This window comes from Trachemys scripta, chromosome 10, assembly GCF_013100865.1.
Source record: "Trachemys scripta elegans isolate TJP31775 chromosome 10, CAS_Tse_1.0, whole genome shotgun sequence".
NCBI classification, from domain to species: domain Eukaryota; kingdom Metazoa; phylum Chordata; order Testudines; family Emydidae; genus Trachemys; species Trachemys scripta.
This window is the reverse complement of record NC_048307.1, coordinates 57,099,916-57,125,714: the sequence shown is the minus strand read 5'-3', so window position 1 is coordinate 57,125,714 and position 25,799 is coordinate 57,099,916. Positions and strand designations below refer to the sequence as shown.

General features: G+C 44.4%; 1 protein-coding gene across 2 annotated transcripts in view; it reads right to left on the bottom strand.

Annotated features, from left to right (window-relative positions):
- THSD4 (thrombospondin type 1 domain containing 4) overlaps positions 1-25,799 on the bottom strand; it is a 727,210-nt gene that overhangs the window by 647,694 nt on the left and 53,717 nt on the right. The window contains exon 1 of one of the 2 annotated variants that reach the window (XM_034783207.1): positions 2,757-2,997. The exons of the other annotated variant lie outside the window; for it this stretch is intronic. The gene's annotated coding sequence lies outside the window, so the exon portion shown is untranslated. Of the gene's footprint in view, positions 1-2,756; positions 2,998-25,799 lie in introns of those variants that run through there. 2 annotated transcript variants of the gene reach the window in all.

Below are 25,799 nucleotides of genomic sequence, written 5' to 3'. Positions count from 1 at the left end.
TTAATGTTCTCTTAGGGCCTGATCCAAAACCCAGGGTAGTCTTGAGTTCAGTGGACTTTGCATGAGGCCCTTAATGCAGGGGACTTTGGGCGGAATTTTTGTTTAAATGCAGAGCCTAAACCTACACTCCATTGCCACAGTTTTACACTAACACAGCTTCACTGGGATCAAAGGGTCTACACCACCACAAAACCAGTGTAATGGTGTGGAGGATTGGGCCCAAAATGATGACAGCAAATAATCTCCAGAGTTATTCTCTTGGGCTGCTTCCAAGTCTTTTTTTTAATTGTAGCTTTTGGTTTTTATTGACAGCAGGTTTAAAAAAGACAGTTATCCATGTTCTCTAAAGCAAATGTTTTATACTCCCATCATAAAACTCAGCACTGCACACCAGTAACCCTAATTCATTTTCTGCAACTAAATCAACTGTTGTGAGCAAACCTGTTGTATGAAGCAGGAAAAGAAAAGAAAAAAAAGAAGAAGAAGTACAATACATAGCTAGTGCAAACACTATTCAATGGAACTACTCCAGATTTAAGTCAGTGTAAATAAGAGCACATTTTGATCTATTCCTAAAACCTAACTAGCAAGAATCAGGTGCCAGATTAAGGAATTAGGTTCTCAGGTAAGTGTGCTGGGTATTCCAACCATACTTATGTTTAAGGCACCTATAAGATAGAGTCAGAGCAGCTTGTCTGGTCTTTCTAGCCCCTGACACTTGTTATTTTATGGCATTTTTTCCTTGAAGGATATCTGTTTTTTCACTGAAGTCACTCACTCTCAGAGCATAGTTTAGAGAATCAGGAGTTCAACTCTATTGTTACAACAGAATATTTGAAATTTTCACAAGGCCCAAAAAGAAGAGTTGAGCATTACAAAAGTCTGGATAATGTCACCATTTTTAGCTTTCATTTTGAATCCTTGATGATATCTAAATGACTTGGAATCATATCCATCACCAGACCTTGTGCCAGGGAGAAGTCCAGGTTGGCAGAAACATGTACCATAGGACTGATGGACCAGTTAGGTGAGTCAGAATGCACTGATGGTACCATGGTCAGCAATAAACTCAGCAAAGGACTGGTCTCTTCCAATGCATTCCCTGGTCACAGAACACAAGACAGGGACAAGAGCACTGTGCATACAAGACTGGTGGGATGTCAGAAGATAAGAAGCACAGGTTTCTCTCATCCACAGAATTGTGTAATTGTGCTATGCTTGAGACACTAGCAAAATTAAGTGATACTATTCTTCAATCCAAAGAACAAAGTCTTATCAGTAGAGGGATGCATAGAAAACAATGATGATTTCTACTATTTCTGTTGAGAGTTCATATCACCACAGTGACTATTTAATTCTGCCATGTCAGACCTGAAACTTCTTTAGACTAAAGGAAAAACTTACATTTTTAGGAAAGGACATGTTCATTCTAGGGCTTTTTATTAAAAAAGTGGCCTGGAGAAAAGGACTATGGCAATGCCCAATGGTAACAGTGAGCCAGATTCTACAGTTCAATTTAGCCAGTTTGCTCCATGCTCCTGGCATAATCTGTCTCTAAGGGGAGTTTACCAGCCCAGGGGAGATCACCCAGGGAGTGTAAAGAGGTTCCTCTGGTGATATAGAGCTGGAGTAGTGACTCTTACACCACTCTTCCTTGCTGCTAAATACTTGTCTCCCAGCAGTATATTATTTAAGTTTATAAGTTTCAGTTATAGTGTGGCCAGAGGAAAAGTGGCATTTTGAGATGTTTCTATACTGCCTCAATCCTGCACTGAATTTTCAGCCCCCTGGAGCCACCAGCTCCTTGTAAATCGGAGCAACTCATAGGCTGTTCTAGCACAGTTTCGAGAGTCCAGCCTGGCACAGCGCAGCATCAAGGGAGTGCCATAGGGAGCTGCAAGACACCCATTCACCCTTCGCAATTTGCACAATACATCAATCTGGACCCCTGGATATGGACCAACATGTCTCTTACCAGATTAAAGAGATTAGGGTCACTGGCTCTTCATCCTCTATAAAAATAACTAACTTTTTTCCCTTAACCTCTTGTACAAAACGCTCTGGAATGAGCTCTTGGGTTATCTGGATGGGACAAATTCCAAAACAAGAAGAGGCTCCCCCTTCCTTACATACATTATGATTACAACCACCCGGGAGTTAGTCAGTGCGAAGGGGAAAGCAGCTCTGAAATGGTTCCTTATGGGAAAAGAATCAAGTAACAATAAAAGAAGGGCCAGGAATCCCCTAGATGAGATCAGAAATGTGTAGGAGAGAACGCCTTCAAAACTACAAGCCACATGATCTGAGATCACATTAGCCTGCTAGCAGATCAGGACTCTGTGCCATCCATTGGGGGACATCAAGGGGGCCTGAAGAGCAGATGCAGATTGGGAGACAGGAGTGCTGAATAGTCACTTACGGCCTGTGGGGCCCAACAACTGGCCAATTCCCCCTCGGAACTGTGAATATACAACGTGTCCCACAGAGGCAAACTCCAGCCTCAGCACGTGGGGCTCTCAGCAGCCCTTCAAACCACCACCAGAGAGACACGTTCAGCATGTTACCAAGAGGGAAATGACACCCCGTACGCGCCGGCTAAAGCCTCTCAGATCAAAAGCACCAGGTCACTCTCCGATCCAAGTGACCTGCCTCTCTCCTTTCCGATTCCCGCAGCTGGCATGGGGGGATCCCTGCAGGCCGGCTGCTCCAGCGGCGGCTGGGGAGCGGGACAGGGCTGGAGCAAGCAGCGCGTTTACCTTGTCAGTGTCACCGGGAGCTCACGTCCAGTCCCCCCACCGCAAGGATCCCTCTGTGCTGCTGATGCAAAGCCTGATACCCGAGCAGCCTCAGTCCATGGAGAGCAGCGGGGAGCCCCTAAGGAATGGCCAGCGCCCAGCCAGGCAGCGCCTGCTGGAAACCCCTGCGGGATCCGAGGCGGGTTCCCAGGCTGCGGGGAAAGCGCCTCTCTCGCGGGCGTCCTTCCTCGCTCCCCTTTCCCTCCTGCCTGAATGGGCAGAGAAACACACAGTCAACAGGCAGCGGCGGACGAGCTGCTGCCCCTGCTGCCACCCGGCGGCTCTTCTGGAGAACAGCATCTTCCGCTCGGCTCACAGCGCTTCCCTCCGCACCTCGGCACAGGCCGAAACCACTTAGCTACCACTAACAACTGTTGGACATTTAACAAACTGCAAGTCAGAGCCAGGCAGCGCCTCGTTCTCTCGCCTCCCTCGTTCATCCAGTGGACTTGACCCTCACCTAGCACGGCTAGTGCTGTCCTCCTGGGCCGGGGTGATTTTAAAAACACTGCTAGATTTCTAGCTCTGCTAGCCAGGTGCCGTGGAAAGGTGAATCCCAGGCTCCTAGCACTTTTGCTATGTGCAGAAGTGGGAGCAAAGAGGGAAAACGACAATAATCCGAGTAGTAAGGGACTTGCTGAGAATCCTGAGAACCGCATGCTTGGGCCAGCCCCCCCACAGGGGAAATACTGGGCTAGATGGACCAGAGGTGTGACCCTGTATGGCAATTCCTCTGTTCCCTCCTGGCTTAGCCTCTGCTTCAAGGGGAATGCTCAGCCAGAATTACAATAAAAGATTCCATTCACACACACAGGCCTACTTAGAAATTCTTTACTTCACCCCCCTGAGCGAGCACTGTAAAGTGGCAGTGTAGACAGTGCTATGGCACTGGTAGCTAGGCTCCCAGTGCTTTAATGTCAGCTGTGTAGACATACCCTTGGTAACTAGCACTAACTCTACTTTAAAGTGAAAAGGATTGGTAACACCACACCCAACACCTGCCAACCAACCCGGAGAGATTACAGAAAAGAGTAATCAGGCCAGAGTCCTCTGGCACTTCAAAAGGCGAGAGTGGGCAGAGTAACTCACACGTATGCTCTTACACAATTAATTTATTACAAGGAGAATATTTGCTGTGTGCCAAGACAGTAATGCCCTCAGCAGCTCTCTTTCATGGGAGGGAGGGCTGGAATACTTGTCTCCCAGCAATATAGTCATCATTTAAGTGTATACATGGCAATTATGTTAGCTGCTACAGTCTTACAAGGTGCCAAAGTGTTTTGTGTGTGTGGCTGTGATCTCATTTCAAGACCATTCTCTTCGTGGGAGACTTTGAGAAAAAAGTCCCTATTAGAATTGAGTGAATGATTTCCAACAAATAATGTATTCAACTATTTTAGCTCCTTTTTCTGACCATGGAATAGCCATAGATTTCTTTGATTTATTCATTATTAGAACCTTTTAAGTTTTTCTTATTTATAGATTGGTCATTAAAGGTCTCTGCAAGTTTGCACTAATGAATATTTGTAATAAGAGTTGTGTTACCTGGTTTTAGAATTGACCTGGTAAACCACAGCCTATGGTTTGTTTCCTGGATGGATGAGTGGGGAAGTACTTCTAACACGAATACTCACTAAAGAAAGGTTAACTTTTTATTTCTACACAGAGGACTCTGAAATTTGATGCTGTCAACATTCTGCTAGTAAAGTGTGATGCTCTGACGTCTGTGGAAAGTGGAACACAAAATGAGTACAAACACAGGGAGTTCTGTTTGAACTTCAAGTCCATGTACAATAGATTTTAAGTATTTGCCTGCCTCTCCACACCATATTAAATATACTGGAACCTAAATTATAACCTAGCTACAGTCCTGTACTACTACTAACAATCTTTCCTTATGATGAAGTGTTCCATAATGAGATCTCAGTGTCATAACAAGATATCCACAGGGAAAGACTCATTGCAACTTAGGAAGTTAATCACTATTATTCTGGTGCTGGGTGGAGCCATTTTGTTACTTGCACTTAGACCAAAGTAAAACATTACTTTTCTTTACAAAAATTTTGGGGTGAGGGATGTAGCATTTGTATTATAGTAGCACTGTCCCACCAGGGCTGATAAGTTGCCCACTGTGCTGTGTATACACACCACACCAAGAAAGGACTGTCCCAGCCCCCAAAGCAGTGCAAAAATGACATAAGCAGATACAAACAGAAAAGGAGCACAAAGTAACAAGAGAGATTTATGATAGGGATAATAAGCAGCTATCACAGCACAGTCCAGGCTACCTAAGCACTCTTGAGTGTTTTGTTGGCACCATAGTGCAAGAGGTGAGTTTTAAGGAGAAATTTGAAGAACAATGCAGAAACCTTGAAGATTTTTTTGATTCCCTGTTGCATTGCTTCCTACTTCCCATAGGCAACTTTAGGGGGACTATGATGAATGTTTAGTGCTCAGAAGCACAGAGCTAGGCTGTACAGTCAGGGGATTCATACAGCTTCCTTTCCCTCCTAGAGACCTTTAAATCTTCATAGGGGACATGTAAAGCATGGTTGGTGGTATCTAGAGTGGACACTTTCAGTATGCACCTTACTAAGCCAGCCCACAGTTCAAGCTGATTAGAAGTTTGAGCTCAGGGAAAGGGCTAGGAGGGGAATAGAAAGGAAGATTGAGGCCAGCCCAATAGTACATTGGTAAAGCTGTGCCAGATAGCTAGCAGAATGCTTGCTTGGTTCTTGACCCTGCCCACAGCAGCATTCAAGTGACTAAACGCAGTATCTTGAATCAGGTATAGTGTGAGCAAACATTCTAAAAGCTTCCCCACATAGACAGACCAGTGTACAGAGCCTCTTTTCTGATCTGCATTACCCCTAGTTTATCCACTCCGGCTATGTCCTGGGTAAAGAATGCCAATTACCTCATTTTATGCCATTCAAAGGGCTTCAGTGAACCCTATTCTCTACTCAGCACCCAGGTTCTACTCTTTGTCAAGAACCATGCCGGTTTCCTGGGTCCTTACACACAGTCAGAATGGATTGTTAGTCTTGTCCTAAAGAGAGGAGTACTTCACTGCAGAGCATTTGCCATCCTGGCACAGTCTGATTGCAGCAGTCTCTCACACCTGAGGTTGAGAACAAATGATTTAGTCTATAATTGAATGCTGATGTGAAGCTAGGCCACCTAATCTTGTCAGAACTCAAGCTGAAGGACAATATTGTTTGAGTTGCCCAGGACAAAGAAGTCCAACCAACAACAGTTTATGTGCTGCTGAGAGGCATGTGGGATGAACAAAATACCTATTGAAACAGATATTAATAGCATTCAGAAGAAGGCTCAGTGTTTTGAAGTTCACCATTCACAATTACAATCACAAATAACAGACTCACAATATTGGTGATCTGAATATCAGAAAAAGCAGAGGACAGAGCATATACCCAATCACTCACCCATCTCACCATTTTACTTTTCTTCTTGTCTCTTTTCCTCCCCTTCCTTCTTCTGCAGTCAGGGCCGGCTCTAGGTTTTTTGCCACCCCCCACCCCAGCCCTGGGCTCTCACACACACCCCCAGTGCCCTTCCCCACCCGGACCCCCTGCCATCCCAGGCCTGGTCTCTCTCTCCCCCCCTACCCGCACCCCCTGCCGCCCCAGCCCTGAGCTCTCTCCTCCCCCACGCCCACACCCCCTNTGCCATCCCAGGCCTGGTCTCTCTCTCCCCCCCTACCCGCGCCCCCTGCCGCCCCAGCCCTGAGCTCTCTCCTCCCCCCCGCCCACACCCCGTGCTGCCCCAGCCCTGGGCTCCCCCCCACCAGTGCTGACTCCGCCCGCTCCCCCCTTGCCTCCAGCCAGTCCGGCGCTGTCAGGGTTGGGGTAAGCAGTGGGGCTCTCGGGCCACGCCTCAGCCCAGGGTCCCTCCAGCCAGGGATCCCACCTCCAGGACTGGCCGGACCCGGGAGGGCAGAGCTGGGGGACTGTCCGGCAGAGGGCTGAGGAGCCGGGACAGGGTAGCCCCAGAGGGAGTGGAGCCCCGGAGAGTGGGATGTGGGCCCCGCACGGCAGCGCCCCGCCCTCTATGGCCCCGCTGCTGCTTCTGCTTCTGGCTGCCCTGCTGCAGTCCCTGGGCAGCTCGGGCTGTTTCGCCCAGCCCCGGCTGCGACACTGGGGTGCGGCTGCCCTGCAGTACCTGCAGGTGGCTCCCTGTGCCCCACGGGGCGGCCCCCAGCACGAGTATCTCCTGCTCGGCCCAGCCACAAGGTACGGGCGCTGCTCCCCCACAGTGTGAACTGTAGCAGTCCCAGGGCGCCCTGCGCGCACCAGGCACTGCTGCTGCCAGAGCCAGCTCTAGGCTTTTGCCGCCCGAAGCAACAAAAAACAAAAACAAAAAAAGATGGCCGGAATGCCGCCCCTGAAAATGTGCCACCCCAAGCTCGTGCTTGGTTTGCTGGTGCCTAGAGCCGGCCCTGTCTGCAGTCATTTCTAGTCACAACTCATCTTTCCCTCTGCACCATTCATCTCCCTTTCCTCTTTGGGAGAGAGTTCTTTCCCCCAGTGCTAAAGCAGGAGCCTAGAGATGAACAGAACCCCTAGTTTGCCTGATTAAGTATTGGCAGGTACAGCTGCCATCACTTTTTCCATCAGCCAAAGAGGAAATTTGTTGCTGAGCTGGTGAATGGAAGAGGAACAATGTTTCCATAGCTATGTATCTATTCTTCAGATTAGCTGACATGCAGAATTTATTTTCAACAAGTATATTTCTATGAATGTCACTTTGTTATCATGCTCCAATAAAATCCTAAAGCTTTCATCAGAGATTTCATAATCTCATACAGTGAGTTTAGAAAAAGGCAAAAAGTTCATTCTGATTGCGGGTTTTATGTTTCTAAAATATAGACAACACTAAGGACCCTGCGAAACAGACACTATTCTTTCCAAAAGCAGAGCAGGATTCACTGAAGCACTCCAGGACCAGAACTGACAGTGAGTTTAGAAGTATTTCTCCTGCAGTAATCCCTAAAGAAAATATTTAATACTTCAGCTTGTGACTGTAGGTATAGATGAAAGATTGAAACGGTATGCCTTTGGGGAAGGCCTGAGTGAAACCAGTGCCACTAGGCACACAAAAGACTCGATCATTCACTCAGCACATCATGACCAAGCCAGATCCCTTCTATCAGGTCATAGGCAGGAGTATCCACCAGCTTAATTTAAAGGGCACATTGCAACTACATCCATTTGAAATGCACAGGGTAACCCAGGATCCTTCTGTCTTCACAGCTGGAAGATACTCCTGCCCATGAAGACATGCCAGCTCTTAGGCCAGCTGCTGCAGTGAGAGAATAATTCCCTGTTTCTGTAAGGTTTCATTGAAATGCTTTGGTCACAGCAGCCTGGAAAGTGGACTTCAGGGCTCCTTTGAAAATCCCACACTAGTAAAAGTACTGGGGGAGGAAGAAATGTTATGGTACAACAACAGGGGATTGCCCAGGAAAGCAAAAGATTTTTTACCCATTACTATTCACCAGGAAGCATCTTGCCCTGCCAGGGACCGCACTCCCTGTCCTTTCCCTCTAGTAGTAGGGAAGGAGAAAAAAACACCACACGGGAGATGAGATTTTGTGAGAATAAGGAACTCTTGTACTGAAGTTTTCCCTTTTTTAAAATTGTCTCAATCCCTTATAACTCATCCCCATATCTCTTTGTGAGCCACTAACAGATGAAATAGGATCTTTCTACTTTCAAGACAAAGCACGTGCCATGGATCTATTTCCAATTCTTTGGGAGAGCAGGAAACAACATTGCAGAGAGTTGGAAACCTGCTGCTCAGTACAAGGAAGCCCATTTTAGATCTGCAGGAGGATCCAACAGATCCGTGTCATAGTTAAGGCTGGGAAACCTGCTCCAAGGCCTTATAATGCAGAGCCAGATACTGAGCGAGTGGAATGTTAGACCCTACACAGGCTTGGACGGAGCATGTAGTTTCTACAGGTTTCCTCTTCATCTCTATGTTAATCAATCACTTTATTAGTGACAAAAGTTCACATGTCCACATCTGGGTATTACTACTTGACAATCATAGGTTTTAACAGAATTGCTGCTTTGAAAACTTGAATAATAGTATTTAGCACTTCACATCCAGAGGTCTCAAAGCTCATCTCAAAGGAAAAGTATCATTGCCCTCATTCTACAGAAGAGCAAACTTAGGTACAGACAGGATAAGGGACTTGCCCCAACCCACAGAGTAAGCCAGTGGCAGAACTGGGAAGGAGATATAGATTCCAGGACTTCCAGTCCAGAGATCACATGTCACATTGCCTCTTAAATAACAGACGATTATTTGGAAAAGAACAAAAGAACAGCCATACTGGGTCAGATCAAAGGTCCATCCATCCCAGTATCCTGTCTGCCAACAGTGGCCAATGCCAGGTGCCCCAGAGGGCGTGAACCTAATAGGTAATGATCAAGTGACTCTCTCCTGCCATCCATCTCCACCCTCTGACAAACAGAGGCTAGGGACACCATTCCTTACCCATCCTGACTAATAGCCATGAATGGACTTAACTGAGAACATAGGAGGGTAAAAACACTAATTTCTACTGGGTGTGCACTTCCTCTCATCAGTGGCTGGAAACCAGCATGAACGAGATAATCAGAAGGCAAGAGAGATCCAGTGAGAACTGAATGTAGAGACTCAAACAGAATCCATGTTTTCTGTGTCTTACAGTGCTGAGGCACACAGTGTAAAGCAAAGGACCATGTCTTCCTCAGGTGTAAGTCACTGTAAGTCAATCGAGGAATAAAAATGTACACCAGCTGAGGAGGTGGCCCACAGTTCTTAAAGCTTAAAGGACATGCGATTAAGCATAAATCCTCCCACTGGGATCCATGGGACTAATGTAGCCATGAGCATAGCATCAGGTTGGGGACACCCCATTACATGAGTAAAGTTCTCTTCTCATTTTTTCTAGTTTAAGGAATTGATCCTCCAACCCCTATATTCATGTTTGAGAAAGAGCTTCTGAGATAAATAGATGAAAAGTTACACAAGACCTAAATTGTCCTATTGGAATGAAAGAGGACACCCGTTTTACAATCCAAATTCTGGTCTCAGCTATGATTGTGTAATTCCAGAGTAACTCCACAAATTAAGTGCATGAGTATAGATTTACAGTGTCACGGCAGCCACCCAGCCATACCAAAAAGAATGCCCAGCCACTCTTCCCAGGTCAAGTCCTTCCCCTTGGCTCACAGTGAAAGACTTCCTCCCACCCACTCTAGATGCACCAGCCTGTGATCTATAGATGATCCAGTAGGGTATTGGATGAGTCAGATTGTCTGGGACCCATAAAAGATAAGCAGTTGCACAGACATGATCCCAAACTCACATCACTCCACCTGTCCCAGACCCTAATAGTATCTCAAAAACAACCCTTCACTCCTCAGAACAGGCCTCACTAATAGTTCCTTGACAACACTATTGTCATAAATATAAAGGGAAGGGTAACAACCTTTATGTATGCAGAAACATAAATCCCTCCTGGCCAGAGGTACAGAGTCATTTACCTGTAAGGGGTTAATCAGTTCAATTAACCTAATTGGCACCTGACCAGAAGGACAAATGGGGAAAGAAGATACTTTCAAATCTGGGGAGGGGGAGAGGAGGTTTTGTTGTGCTCTCTTTGTTGGTTCCCTCTCGGGACAAAAAGAGAGACCAAGCAGGTAACCCAGCTCCTAAAAAGATCCTGAACTGATGCATCTAAAAATTACAGAAATTGTAAGTAATAGCAAGGAACTGCATTAGATTATCTTTTGTTTTAGCTTGTGAATTTTCCCTATGCTAAGAGGGAGGTTTATTCCTGTTTTTGTAACTTTGAAGTTAAGCCTAGAGGGGAATCGTCTGTGTTTTAAATCTTTTTATTTAACCTGTAAAGTTATCTTCCATCCTGATTTTGCAGGTGTGATTCTTTTAGTCTTTTTTTTAAAAAAAATTCTTAAAATTCTTCTTTTAAGAACCTGATTGATTTTCAGTGTCCTAAAACCCAGAGATTTGGTCTGTGCTCACTTTGTTAACCTATCGGTTGGTATATTATTCTCAAGCCCCCCCCCCAGGAAAGGGGGTGAAGTGGCTTGGGGGGGGATATTTTGGGGGAAATAGGGCTCCAAGTGGCCCCTCCCTGAATGTTTGTTTAAATCACTTGGTGGTGGCAGCAATACCGTCCAAGGACAAGGAAAGGAATGTGTGTCTTGGGGAAGTTTTTAACCTAAGCTGGTGGAATATAAGCTTAGGGGGTCTTTGATGCGGGTCCCCACATCTGTACCCAGAGTTCAGAGTGGGGAAGGAACCCTGACAACTATACAAGGCTCCTTCCTGGGTATCACCTGGCTCTCAGTCACACAATCCCTTTCAGTCAGGTTTTAAAACAGCTGAGGCATTGATGGACCCATGCTGTTCACAAAGGAGGACTTGGTCCAATAGACTAAATTCATTCTTGACATAACTCTACAGAAGCCTATAGCACTACGCCAGGGATGAATCAGGCCCTAATATGATATTCAGCTCTACAGCTCTTCCTTTATATCAGCAGTACTGGAGTAGGGCTGTCAAGGTGCTGCTGCATTTGCACATCAACAACAGGTGATGTTTACAATCAAGGAAACCAACTGACACCAAGGTTCAAGCCTGAGATGCATTTCTCTCTTCTCTGTACCAGCATTCACATTAATTCCCTTCAGAGCAGCTGAAGTTCCCAGGACACTCAGCAATGCTGCTGCTAAGCAGTGCCCAGCCTTTTTCAAAGAAGTTGCAGCTCAGATTTCCCAGCTCTTGAAACAAGGAGGATCTGAAGAATGCTTCTCTGATGGCAGACAGGCTGCACTAAGTATTATGCCAAGTCATTCTCCATTTATAAATATTATAATGTGCTGGAGTGTGATACAATACAAAAATGATTTAAATTATACAACAGAAAAACAAGAGGAACACAAATATAAGACAGCAGACTTTGTACATGCTGTAGGTCGAGAGTCTTGCTACAGACAGCAAAAATAAAAACAAGAGATAAGGCCACCCTATCTACGGACTCTGATCTTATAAATGTGTATCTGCACTGTATCATGCTCACTTTATAGATCCCTTTGCCTGACATTTTGAGCTCAGATTAAGGAGAGATAACTTGGCCTCTCTCAGAGCCAATAGGATATTGTTTGTGTCAAGTAAAAAGTTTATGTAAATTTCACTTCAGGGCTTTGTAAGTGCCTACTTAATTCATTTGGTTTATTTGGCTCCTTTTTTCCTTGAATAAAATCCTCTCTTCTGTTGATCAATTAAGGAACATATGCAGAGTTCTCCTCTTTGCTATGGATTTTCTGACATCTGGCTGTCTGATCACCACTGTTAGTGTTTGGACTATTGCTCATCAATCATTGCTAGTTTAGCTTAATGGGTCTCTGCTACACCTGACTGACCAACGCCCAAACCAGTCATGTGGAAAGGACTCTTCCCTATATCAGGGGTAAGAGGATAAGAATGGTGAGACTTCATTTCAAAAATTAAATTAAAGAATAGAAGGGGAAGTACAAAGAACTGTAGGTTATCTTACTAAGTTGCACTCTCTAGTGAGTCCTCAAGTAACTATATTTTAGATTTTAACTTCTTTGTAAGTCCAAGTAAATTGGCCTGAGAGAGACGGAAAACAAAAACTTTAAACAATTGCTTTTGGTATTCTAAACTTGTCTCTTTTGGACCAACCCCTTCAGACAATTAGTAACCACACTCTTAAAAGTGCCTTAAAGCAGTGGTTTCAAACTTTTTTTTTCATTTGCAAAGCCCTAAAAAAATTTCAAATGGAGGTGCGGATCCCTTTGGAAATCTTAGACACAGAGTGAAGACCGCCCAGGGGTCCATGCACCGCAGGTTGAAAACCACTGCCCTAAAGACAAAAGCATCCTTGGAAGTGTGATAATTGTGTTAGATACTAAAGAAATTGAGAATTGATGATAAGTTAATTATATTGATAATTTGCCTTGTTCCGAGGTATAACCACTGAGCCTCAACTCTAGTCTGTGATAATTGCTTGCAAGGCTATTGCATGTATAGTACACACCTAGAACATTGGCTGTGTCTACACTCGATTGTAGACTGTTGATCGTATACTAATGTGGTTCTGGGTGAATTAATAAATTGTTGGCTTGTTAAGAATAAGCAAGTTCTGATTTGAGAAATACTGTTTGAGTTGAAAGTTCACCTGAAAAGAACCCAAGGTTAAAGTTAGTCAGCTAATGCCCCATGAACTGAATAGAGGGGTATTATCCTTTAGATCAGTGGTTGTCAACCAGGAGCCCAGGTCCCCCTGAGGGGCCACAAGCAGGTTTCAGGGAGGCCACCCCAGAGAGCCAGCATTAGACTTGCTGGGGCCCAGGGCAGAAAGCTAAAGCCCCACCGCATGGGGCTGAAACCCAGTGCCCCGAGCGCCGCCTTCCAGGGCTGACGCGGAAGCCTGAGCAACGTAGCTTCACGGGGCTCCCTTCAGCATGAGGCCCAGGCAATTGTGCTGCTTGCTACACCCCGTGCTGTCCTGGCCTTTTATGTGCAGAAAAACAGTTGTTGAGGCACAGGTCAGCCATGGAATTTTTATAGCATGTTGGGGGCGCGTGAGGGGAAAGACAAAGGTTGAGAACCCTTGATTTAGATTCTATTCTATATTGGCTAACACTTACCCAGTTGGCAACCCCAGACTTCAGCTTTAAAATCTAACTGGCACGACAGCAAATTCATAAAAGTTGACCCCTTTCACACTTCCCTGGAGCACATGAAGTTCTGACTCAAAAATGAAAATCCAACTGCTAGGAGGATATATTAGGAAAGCATTAGACTGCACATGCCCTACATGGTCTGAGCAAGGAGGAGAATTAGTTACAAAGTGGCATTGTTTTTGTTGTGAAGTCATGTTGGGGATCTCGCTCTTTGTCCTTGATTTGTCTGTGGGACTCCCACAAGCACCAAGGAACTTTACAGTTGCACATCAAGAGAAGATGGATGTTTTTCATTATTGCCACTTACAATATAGAGCTAGGAAACTTAACAAAAAAAGAAAAAAAATGACCAGTGACCACCTCTTATGCTGTTGCCTACTCCTGCTCCCCTTCCCAGAAAACCCCACCATTATACCCTGAAATTATAGTATGGTAGCTTGTGAAAAGACTAGCTGGGAACATCTTAAAGGGGAGGCTGCCCCACAGCCGGAGGAACGCTGCAGAAAATAGAGCACTGCTTTCTGCAAGTAAACTTCGGGGAATGATGTGAGGGGAATGTAAACATTCCCCCGGCTCGGCTCAGCTCCTCAGCCCACCTTCACCTGACCCAAGCTTGCCCACTGCTGCTCCCCACTCTGTGGGGCCCCAGAGAGAGACCTCAATGTGGTCTAAGGAAGGGGAGGGTGCTGCTTGGAAGTGGCTGAACCACTTTTCAGCACCGGTGGGGTGCGACCCTTCTACATGCAGTGATGTGGTCTGGGCTATTGAGAGGAGAAACTGTTCATACATTAGCTGCCTTTGTAAGCCATTTGCCTGTTGAAAGGTGTGAAAACACCTCTGACATCCTGTGACAGGCCGAGGGTCCTGAAACAGCCAGGACTCCTCCTATGGCATTATAACTTCACAAATATTGACTTTGGATAAATCTTGACAAAATTCTGATTTTTTCCCCCCTTCCAAGTGGATTTCCAGAGCTAATTTTCCTAAGGCAACACACATGACACAAGAATGAGCCCTCTGAATAGTGATGCAATTGCTTGGTCATGAAACGAAAAGGCTGAGTTTTGATGGATAGCCTGATTTCATGCTGTTTGATTTACTCCGGATTCTTTGTCAGCCCATTGCTATTCTTGCCAACGCGTGTCAGAGTTCTATTGATTATGGGCTGAAATACTGTTTAAAAAAAAAGCTTTCTGAACTTTACACTTGATCAATTCTCTTATTTTCTTTTCCATGGAAGCCATGCACTTTTACCCATAAATCTTTGCCTTACAGTTACTTTGTAAGTTACAACCCTTCACACGCTATGAGGCCTGATTCTCCTCTCTCTTGCAGTAATATAAAGTCAAAATAACTTAATTTACTTTAGTGAAGTTATTCCTAATTTATACTTATGCAAATGAGGAGAGTCAGGTCCATTATGGTTAGGAAAGGGACTATTTCTGTCTACATTAAATGAGTTTGGTTGTCTCTTTTCAGTTCCTGCTGGGTAAGTTCCCAGTCACAACAACTTCCATCCCAGTTGGCACATAATGACCCCTTCGTTTACAGGCTATTTTATATGTTTAAAACAGGAGTCCACCCTAGGATTTTTCCACTGGGCTGGTTTCCATGCTGCAGATGAAATCACAAAGACTTAACAGTTATGAGAGACTATTTATGTCTCTGAAATGTGAGTTCCAGGGTAGATAAGTTTTCTTAAAGACATTTTTCAGAGTGCTACTTTTATTTCAGCACCCGAAACTGTCTAGCTAACAGAACAAGATAGCGAACTCATAAACAAAGTTGACTGTTATTCACAGCTCTGAAGCTTAATGTAAGCATACTGTATATCAGCCTTTTAGGCAGGAAACCTCTGTTGCCTACGGGTGAAGGATATGTTCAATTAAATGGAAAAGCAGCAAGTTTTAGGCTGATCAAAATAAAGTCTGTATCACACAGTGTGTGATTAGCTTGTGGAACTGTCACTGGGCCTGGCTCCCCAATCACACCCCCCTTCTGAACCAATGTGGTGCTGGGGGGACTCCTTGCCTTGAGATGGGTCCCTCGGCCAACCCTGGGACAAGGTTGGTAATATGACAAATTTTAAACCCTTCTAGGGTAACAAAGTCCAAACAAACAGCCAAACATCCTGACCCACTTGTGCTACTTTTCAGCCCATCTTCTAGACTCAGCTCTCACTCCTTCTAGGCTGTCAGCGCTTTCCTGCTCTGTTCAGAGAGCCACTCCCAAGCTCCTTTCCCTGGAGTCTCTCTCTCTCACAGTCTTCCATGCATTGGAGTTCCCTGTTCTTTATGTCTACAGCCAGGACCTGCAGAGCATTTTCTTACTCTTTTGGAAGAGCACAGCATCCTAGAGCTCTCTCCCTAGAAGCCCCTTTTCCTAGCAGTTCCCCAGAGGACTCCCAAGGACCTTCCTGTAGACATTACCTCACACATCTACTTTACTTCCTGGAGCACCTTCCTCTGACTGAGTTCCTTGCTTCCCTCAGCTCATTTTATAAGACCTACATATTTGTCGTGGTAATACCTGACCCCGTTAGTCCCACTCCTTCTGGGTGGGAGGCAGTTAATTAAAGCATAGGTGGGGTTAATTGAACAGGGCAGGCTGGCCCAAGGTTCCCTGGCTCTTATAGGGGCAGGCCAGGCTGTTACAAACTCATTGCCACAAGAGATCACTGAGTTGAAGTGCTTGGTAGGCTTCAAGAAAGGACTGGACATTTATATAGATAACCATATGCAGAGTTATGATAGCAAAGATGAAAAACAAAAAATAAGAGTTTAGGAAGGGATATTAACTCCCATACCTCAGGCCAGAAGCTGACCTTTAACTGACATGAGTTAGGAGAAAAATTTCCCTGTAGGCAGCTTATCCCAGGACTGCCTATGGCAGGGTTTCTTATGGTTTCCTCTGAGGCAGTACTGTCTACTGTGGGATGCAGGATCGTAGATTAGCTGTTCCCCTAGTCTGATCCAGTATAGCAATTCCTGTGTTCCTATGCCTCTTGCCAGCTTCAGGCTCCAATGGGAAGTCTCTGTCAGATCCAGTTCAAACAACTTCGGAGACAAATCATTGGCCCATTAACTGACACACAGTTGGCTGAGCAGTGAGATCCATGTTTAGTTTCTTCTGTAAGGAAACACTCAGATTTGCAGATAAATCTTACAAAAGAGAGGATGGTTTATTTCTGTTTCTGTACACTAGGCTTCATTAGTTGAGGGGAAACAAAGCAAATGGATATCAAAGTTTTGTACATTTGCACATCTCTTTTAAAAAGCAAACTATCAGGACAAACTTTGTTCATTCAACAGCTTTTGAAAATATAAACAAATCTATACATATACCTTAGTGTTACCTAAGCACAGTAACCAGCAAAGAACACTAGATGGCTCTGATCTAGTGCATGTGAATGGAGGCTATATGTGGATGCAGGTAGAGTTAAGCAGAAGTAAGACTATTTCAGGAAAGCACTTAACCATGTGCTTAACTTTAAGCATATGCTTAAGTGAGTTGCTGAATAAGGATAGACTTAAGCACATGCTAAAGTTATGCACATACTTAAGTACTTTGCTAAATTGGTCCTAAATCTTCAGACCCTTATTCTCAAAAAATAAGAGAGGATGTGATTAGACAAGCTGCAGCTGAGGAGACATGAGAGTAAGTGTGATCCATAGCAAGAAAGGAGGCACAAAGCTACATACTCCTCTCTTTATAAGAGCAGGAGTAGCTTGGTAACCTTCAACAGAGCTCTTGTAAATGCAAAATTAAGTTACTTAATACTGCCTGCCCTGCTCACTATATTTTTACCTATATGTGCAACACTGAACCCAGGGCATGCAGGCTCGTGTTCCTAAAACTGAACTCATCTTTGAGACAGAAGGTCTGTGCATGTCCAGGGCTGCTTCCAATCTACATGTAAGAGCAGTTAGTAAATAAAGTTCAGGGGGAGACTCTCTGGTCTCACGGGTAGACTCGCTGAAACTACAGTCTCAGCCAAAACCATGTTCCTTAGCTAGGAAGAAAAGATTTAGGATCTGCAACTGAAACAGCTGTATTCCTGAGCAATACTCTGGGGAACTACCTAGAGAACAGAACACAGAATTCCAGTCTCTGAGCTATGGCTCTGAACAGATACCAGATTACAAACCGCTGGCGACAGTATTCCTGCTCATCGTGTGATTTCATGCTGTACACAGGCAACTCACTGCTAAATATTTGAATGTTTGTACCAGCAATTCAATCAGGATATTAATCTGAAGCATAAGAAGCTTGTTTACAAAAATATAAATAAGAAGCTTGTGCCTGATGTAAGTGAAAAAATATGTGCCTGCTTCCCCATGTGGTGGAGATGCCTACATGTTTTACGCCTGAGTCATGAAAACAGTTGGAGCATAAGCGACCTGCATACCGATCTGCAGGCAAGCCTAATATCAAAACATTGATCTAGGCCTCAAATATTTTGACTGCATGAGGACTAGCATGAAACAAAACATTTTGGTGCACGTTTACCCCACAAGCGTGCATTGATAAGCAGATCTGCATCATCTTTTACTGTCAATGGTGGGCGTTAGCACTCATGGGTCATCCTTTCTCTCCCACACTGCAGACAATGCCAGTGCAATGGATCACTGTGACAAGATGGCCGATGTTCGTATGGTGGATCCTAAGACACCCCCCCTTGCCCCTGCTCTTGGGCACCGAGGGCCCCGCTAGTGGCCCGGGAAGGTGATAGAGGAGGGAAGCGGGGAAGGGGTCTGGGTTTGCTCCTCACTCTGAGTCCCAGCCCCTCTCAACTCCTGCGGGTTTCTTATCCTCTTCCCCCGTAGGTTGGGGCAGGGTCTCCTTTACTTTGGTTCTCTGGTCTTCCAAATCTCACAACACACTTCCAAGCTCCAGTCCTCTCTCCTTCCTCCACACTATACACGTGCATTAATGAAAGGAAAGGGAAGTCCCATTGCTGGCCCAGTCAGGCCCCACAGCAACCTGCCATGCAGGGAGCCCTTGCAGAGCACAGTATGTTCTCCCATATCCTGTCCTGTGCAGTAGCACAGCATCACTTCCATTGCCAATGGGCTTGTCACACCCACAAATAAAGGCCCTTAAAGGAAGCTTTTTCTTCTAAAGGGCAGAGTTAAGCCTCTCTTAGCCCCCACAAAGTCTCTTGTATCCCCTGCAGGGAGGGAGAGGCATTTGTTTCACTTGAATAATAATAGGAGGAAGAGAACTTGACTAGACAATGCGTTTGTCTTTGCACAAATATGTAAGTACATTTCAGTTCCTTTTAATTAGATGTCCAAGATACATTTCATACAGGCATGTGAAAGGTATACTTGGATGAATAAGGTGGTTAAGGACTTCAGATCTCCTCAATCTAGCTCCATTCTTAAAGCCTTTATTCTTTACACACCATGCACTTAACTCAGAGTGCTGGCCTCTTCCAGATCTCACACACAAATCATTCTTGGAATATACAGTGGGGAAACAAAGCATTCCTCCCAGGCTTAAAGATTTCACCTGTTTGAGAGGCAAAGCAGCAAAGTTTTAAAGCAGCAGAACTTTGAAACTGGGAGAAATCTTCTGGGTGTGCCTATAATGTACATACCCGTCTACATTTAAAAAGCAGCTACTGATTTTGGGCTCCTCCATTTTTGGGTGGCCAGTTCGCAATGCCTGAAGGAGGCCCATCAGGGAATGGGTGTTCAGCAGACTGAGCACCTTTAAAGTGTCTCCAGTTGGGCAGTGAAAAGGCGAGGTACCCAAATTCATGAGTCATTTTTAAAATGTAGGTCCTATTCTTATTGCAGTGATCAGCAGGTGGTGCTCAGTTCTTTTTCCTTATCAAGCAAGCAAGCCTTGGAAAATATGCTGTATTGTTGGTTTTCTGATGAAGTTTCTCTGGGGGAGCCATGGCTAGCAGCAAGAGCCTTTTCTCTCTGCCTTAAATTCCCTAAACTATGGTCAATGCCTGAGGTGAGAGTTGTTCCCTGGGGCCTGTGCATCGGTGTTTGGGCTGAGATGCCTGAGAGGCAGGCCTGTGCACTGTTTGTGACCAGCACTTTTCCAGAACTGGGCTATATTTGCAAACAAAAAAGTTACACTAGGAAAATACCCAAACTCTGTGTCCTTGATTTCTCCTCCAACAGGAAGCTGACCTTCAAGGCCCTGACTTCTGTCTGCTTGGCCAAGAGGCAATAATGAATATGTTAGCATATACATAGTATCACACAGATTAGATACTCGCCCACAGTCTCCAGAGGATTAAACTGTACTAATTGCATCAGAGCCCCAGATAAAATTTGTGAGAAATATTGCTCATCTTCCTGAATGAAAGCTGTAGAAAACTTGTAGATGATGACAATCTATTACTTAAATCAAATTTAATTCCTATACTCTTCATAGAAGTGGATCTACTTTCTCAAGGGCCAGCTCAGCCACTAAAAAAAATTGGCCAATAGCATTGATCGGACACATTGGTAGACAAGCCAGAAGAAAAACATAGTTTTTGAGCTACACAGCAATAGCTCAATCTGCAGTGTTCCTGGAATCTCAGTTTCCAGTTCCTTTAGCTCGTAGCACGTCTGTATGGTTAATTACAACCCAGCTACAAAATCAAATAGGCATAATGGGCGTAGGGAGATGCCATTTTATGTCAAAAGCATTTACCTCATGTGCAAACCTTGCCAAGGATGCACATACACACCTCTTAGGATAGGTGACGCTTTAGCCAAAGCAATCACTTATCAAATCCAAGCTATGCTAGTTGGCTCTTTGTGCGGAAAAGGGTTTTTGTATCATTCGTATTTATGGCAAATGAGAGAAAAAGCAATGGTTACTCTAAACCACCATATTTCGTCATTCTCGTGTCCAAGAGATCTTCAGTTCCTCCCTCCTAGGCAGATAATTTTTTAATAAAGTGTGAAGTGGGGCACTCCCCCCCAGCACCACCTAGTGGTCCAGCAGGGGTGTAAGGCAGATTGTCTTCATCCCAGGCATCCCCCTTTTTCACTACCACTCACCTTACAGTGGTCTGTCCCTCCAGCAACTCAGGGACCAGGTGACATATTCAATACTAGGGTATGCAGAGAGAGTCCAGCAATGGGAGAGCCTTTGGGATTAAGCAAGAGGCCTCAGGTCTCCCCCCTTAGATTGCAATAACATAGCCTAGACCCTTTTATCTTCAGGGTCTCTCCCCCACAACTTGGTTCCTCACATCAGGGACAGGCAGTTGTAGTCATCTCTCATTAAGGGTTGATAGAGAAGCCTAGGCCCATTCCCTTCACCAGGCTCCAGTCCAGGGCCAATTGTAGACAGCTAAACCCTACACCCTGGGGTGCTATTCAGCTGCTTCCCTAGATCATTTCCTACCAGTCCTCTCTCCTCCCACAGAGTGAAGCATAGAACTATAATCTCTAGCCTCCAGGGAGTCACAGGTCCCTTCATCATAGGCCTGGCCAGGTCACTGTAGCCAGGCCTCAAGCAATGAGAGCTCCTGCAATGGCCTCAGGAGCTCAGAGGTAAACCAGCTCATCTCTACTGAGCTGCTCTGTTCCCTTTTTAAAGCTCCTCCTCAATCCAGTGCAGGCTTGCAAGTGCAGTGGGGCAGGACCACCTGGGCCCAGAGCAACTCTTTAACCCCTTCATTTCCAGTGTGTGGTTTGTACACCCCATTACATACAGGTTTGGTTTTCGATGCTGTGCATTTCAGATGTGGCCTTGTCAATTTTGTGAGTAATTACATAAAGTCAGAACAACCAGCAGTAAAGATAATTTATTCCCTACATTTGTTTAGACCCTTTTAACCTAGGGCCTGATCCAAAGCCCATTGAAATCAATGGATCAGACCCTTAGACTATGAGCAAAAAGTTGCTTACATTTAACTTCTGAATCATTTCATTCAGAGGAAAGGGCCCATAATTGACTCCTAACCGTGGTCTCTGCCCAGGAAGAAGTTCTACCTGTCTTGTATTTCCAGGGTGCCATTCACTCCAGTACTTGAATGCTAGCCCTTCTGTGGGGAAGAGGACATCTTGCACTGCTCAATAACAATGCTTTGCTGTAGTAGATTATAGAGTGCTGCCATTGATAGACTGCAAATGTGGTGCCTCTTCAGCCAGAAGGGAAGTGACTTTGCCCTGAACCTTGGCAAGTGGGGGGGAAAATGTGATAAACTGCAATTGAAAGGAACATTTTAGGCTAAATTCACACCAGCAGAGAATTTGCCCCTTAATCTCCAAAAGGAAAAGAAGGACCCACCTTCCACCACACACAAACAAATCTTGATGAAATAACATATGAGTGAAAAAAGATATAGTTCATACAAACCATTTCTATTCAGTTCTGCTCTGTTACACTTGGGTAGTGTCCAGTAGTGAGTTACTATAGCTGCAGTCACTGAGCACTGATGTGTTGTGTGGTAATTGCAGACCATAGCATTTCCATTGAAAACAATGGCACAGACAGTGCCATCAGGCTAAAAAACAAGGCACTGCCTTGAAACTGAACAATAGAGTTTGATGCCAAAATAGGGGCAGCTCCTTGCAGCAAAAGTTTTATTAAGTAGATTTAGACACTTTCACGCCATGTCAACACAGACATCTCTTGTTGTTTATTTTTAAATTTAAAAAAGTTAAGATTTCTGCAAAAGCTAACTTTGACATCTTGGAATTGTTCTGCAATAGGATGTTGCAATTCCCACAAGCCATTGGGCCGGGAGTCTAGTCGTTTTTTTTTTTGTTGTTTTTTTTTAAGTAGTGGCATTCTAACTCTATGATTATACCATATATCAGTTATGGGTAGATGTTTATGTAGCTCTGTGTTGTTACTAGAATATGTATTCACCAATATAGTTGCCTGTCCAGATGGACCATTTCTTGGTATTTATAAAACTGTTTATGGCTGTGCAGCAAAACAGACACATTTTGAGTAGTGCTGCTACACAAACAAGTTCCACAGAACACTCCCTTATTGCTTTGCATGTTATCGTGTACATTTCAGCCTCTCTTTCTGTAGAAGATGCATTCACTGCATCCACAGCATCATGCATCAGTTCAAATGTACAAAGCACAGCTGGAACAAATCCCATATTTGCATGCTGCAACACTGAGACGTGTAGATCCTGCCCTTTTTATGTAACATTTTCCCAAAGCTCAAATGCTCATTTATAAAAATCTGCACATTTCCACAGAGGGCAATTGAAAACAATAACTTAATAAAGAGCCAAAATAGGTGTTTAGAGTTTTCTTTATGAATTATGGATGCAATTTCCACTTTGAGAAATCCATGGAGAAAAATACATCTCTATATATAGTCTATATACTGCCTGTGTAACATGTAAGTACAGCTTGTCAGCACGAATACCTATTGCCAAACCACAACCTCCACTTTGAGGCGTGGAGAAAACCCACTAGAATGGCCAAAAATCTGTCAAGGGAAGTCAGAGTGGTCTTCAAGCTAAATGGCACCATCCATTTCTCTCCGCCCCAAAGTCCTAGGCATTTGGGCTTCCATGGTTTCACAAGGGGTGTACTTAAATAGAGAACAATTGCTCTGAGCAGCATGATTCTCTGTCAAACCCATAGCAAAATGCCCAGAGGAATTAATGTTGACTCTGAAAGTTACTGACATGACCAGGATGTGGGTGGTCATGCCTAATGGTTGGAGAAGCTGTCAAGCCTGTGAGTTATAACAGGAGCCAACAGGCAGGAACCAGACTCCACAGTCAAAGCTGGAATCAGAGGCCCAATACCAGAGCCAGAGTCAAAGGGCAGGGCTTGGAACAAGAACTGGATTACATGGAGGCAAGGTAGGGGCTGGGCTTGGAACAGGGCTAGGAAGAAGCAGGCACTATCACAGCCATGGGCAAATGCTTTCAGCTTAAGAGCCAGTCTGCTGACTCTTCCAACTAAATAGGCAGCATAGGCAATTAGGCAGCCCACTACAGGCCACCTGTGCTCAATAGGTCACCAAAGACTGGCTGTGCTGCAGGCCCTGATTCCTGACTGTTAATTCCAGTGGGTGTCTGATCTGCACAGAGGGAGGCAGGGAGTGGGTGTCATGTTTGTGCAGGCAGGAATATGGAGCTGTTCACATGGGGCAGGGATCCATGGAATTTCCTGACACATTATGGGACACTGACAGTCATGTGCATAAGGGGTCAAGACCTGTGCCCATTCTGCAAGGAGGCAAACCCCACTCCATCACAGTCTCGACTAGAGGTGGTCTGAAAACCCAAACATATTTCCCCCAGGAAATTTCACAGGAAAAACAATCCTTTTTTGAAACTTTTCAGCCAAAATATTTGGGGTTTTCCATGAGAATTTTTATTTTATTTAGTTTCCAAATAACACTGAGTTTTCACTTATAAAACATTTGGAAATTAAAAAGTTTCAGTTTTCTATTTTTCGGTCTTCAAGATTTCTCTCTCATTCTATTCTTTTCCTCTCAATTTTCTCCTCTGAAAAAAGTAGGGGGAACCCTCTTCTCACACTAGGAAAAAATAGGAAAACAGTTGGAAAATGCATAAAAGTGGGGAATTTCCCTGTGGACAAAAAGATATGATTTAGTCAAATCCACATTACAGTGCAATTTTTTTCTATTTCAGAGACGTTACTCCTGGTTTACACTAGAATGCTTACATTCTGAGTACAGAATTTGGCCCATGAATTTTGTTGAGTATCTTCAATCTGTGGAAATTTTTCCAAGGGATTGTGGGACCAGACACCCTATCTGTAATAAGGTGCTAGGCCACTGTCTCTTCCTAAATGAATTTGTGGTAATTAAAATATATCCAGCTTTCCTTCCTCAAATTCGTAAAATATGCCTATGGCTGAAGTAACCCAGGAGAGTATCAAGATTCTAAATGTAAAGTATTATCAGTGAAAGTTGTGAAATGCAAATAATTACAGCATTTGGAATTCCAGGATTATTGTCAGTACAAGGTAAAGTCAAGCGCCAAAGTACTTATTAAGCAGCAGGAGAGAAAAAGCAATCATAAAACTTTGATAACCTTAAGAGTAATGAAGCCTTTAAAGACCTGCTGACACCAGATGGAATTTTTTTGGAAAAAAGTTGATTTTGAAACAATTTTGCTTATATAATCACAACTAATTGCTGCAGAAATTATTATAGTGTCACAGAGGATTAGGATTTCAAAAAAGGAATATACAGCAAGAGCACATAATTTCTTAGGCTAGAAAATATCCTGCTTTTCATGCTGGTGTCCCAAACAGTAAAATATGAAGCAGGAAAACCACCAGAACACGTGACAGGGCAGAATTGTTTTCCAGGAGTCATCAATTGCTCTTTAACACCCACATCAGAGAAAGTAACACACTATAGTCAATCTGCCTCATGAGAACCCGAAAAATAACTCCATCTCAGACCCCAGGCAGGCACAACTGTACACTGAAGAAGAGACAGAAGCTGAGCAGCTAAGGGAAATCAGATGTAGAGGCATACAGAGGAGATTGCTTTATAGTTCTTTTTGTTAAGTAAATTCAGATTAACATATTCTTTTGTGGAGTGGGAAGTACATAGAACATCACAGTTACTCTATAGGAGCCCAACCCTGAAAGGTGCTAGGCGTTGCTGCTAACGCCTCACTTCAGTTTCTGAGGGAGTTCAGCACCTCACAGCAAACATCCAGTACCTTACAGGGTTAGGTAGTAGGTGGGCATATAAGCATTTTCCTGATGTGTTGAGCCCAGCTCATTTTCATCTGGTAGCAAATAAGGTTTCTTAGGAGAATCATTCTTCCTTACCTTACAAAAGGGGTCAGAAGGCAGAACATTGCTATAATTAGACAGATCTTGGCAACAAATGGTGTCATGTTGCAAGAGGGCTTTTTACATGTACTCCATGAGGCATGCAATGAACATGTTCTTCTTTAATAAAGCTGGAACCTGTCTGCACAAGCTGCTTTGTTTCTGAGTAAGTGGAGTCTCATGGTAACAAGGAAATTACTTGCAAGTGTGATTTACTTTGTAAAGTAATGATTTCCTCTCCCTCGTTTTACCAATGCCTCTCAACTTCCCTACATTTCTAACATTATTTACCCTTTGCATTGTGCAAAATAGGTTCAAGTTAAATCATATCCCCTCTCTTAGCAATGGCTGTCTTACCAGGAACATCCTGGTCATTTCAAAAGTGTTACATTTATCTTGGGTATGGTGTGTATATATTCTATGCAGGAGATGAGAGTGCATAAATAATCATGCAGCACAAAGGTTTTATCATCACTTGTTGTAGACGACCTGAG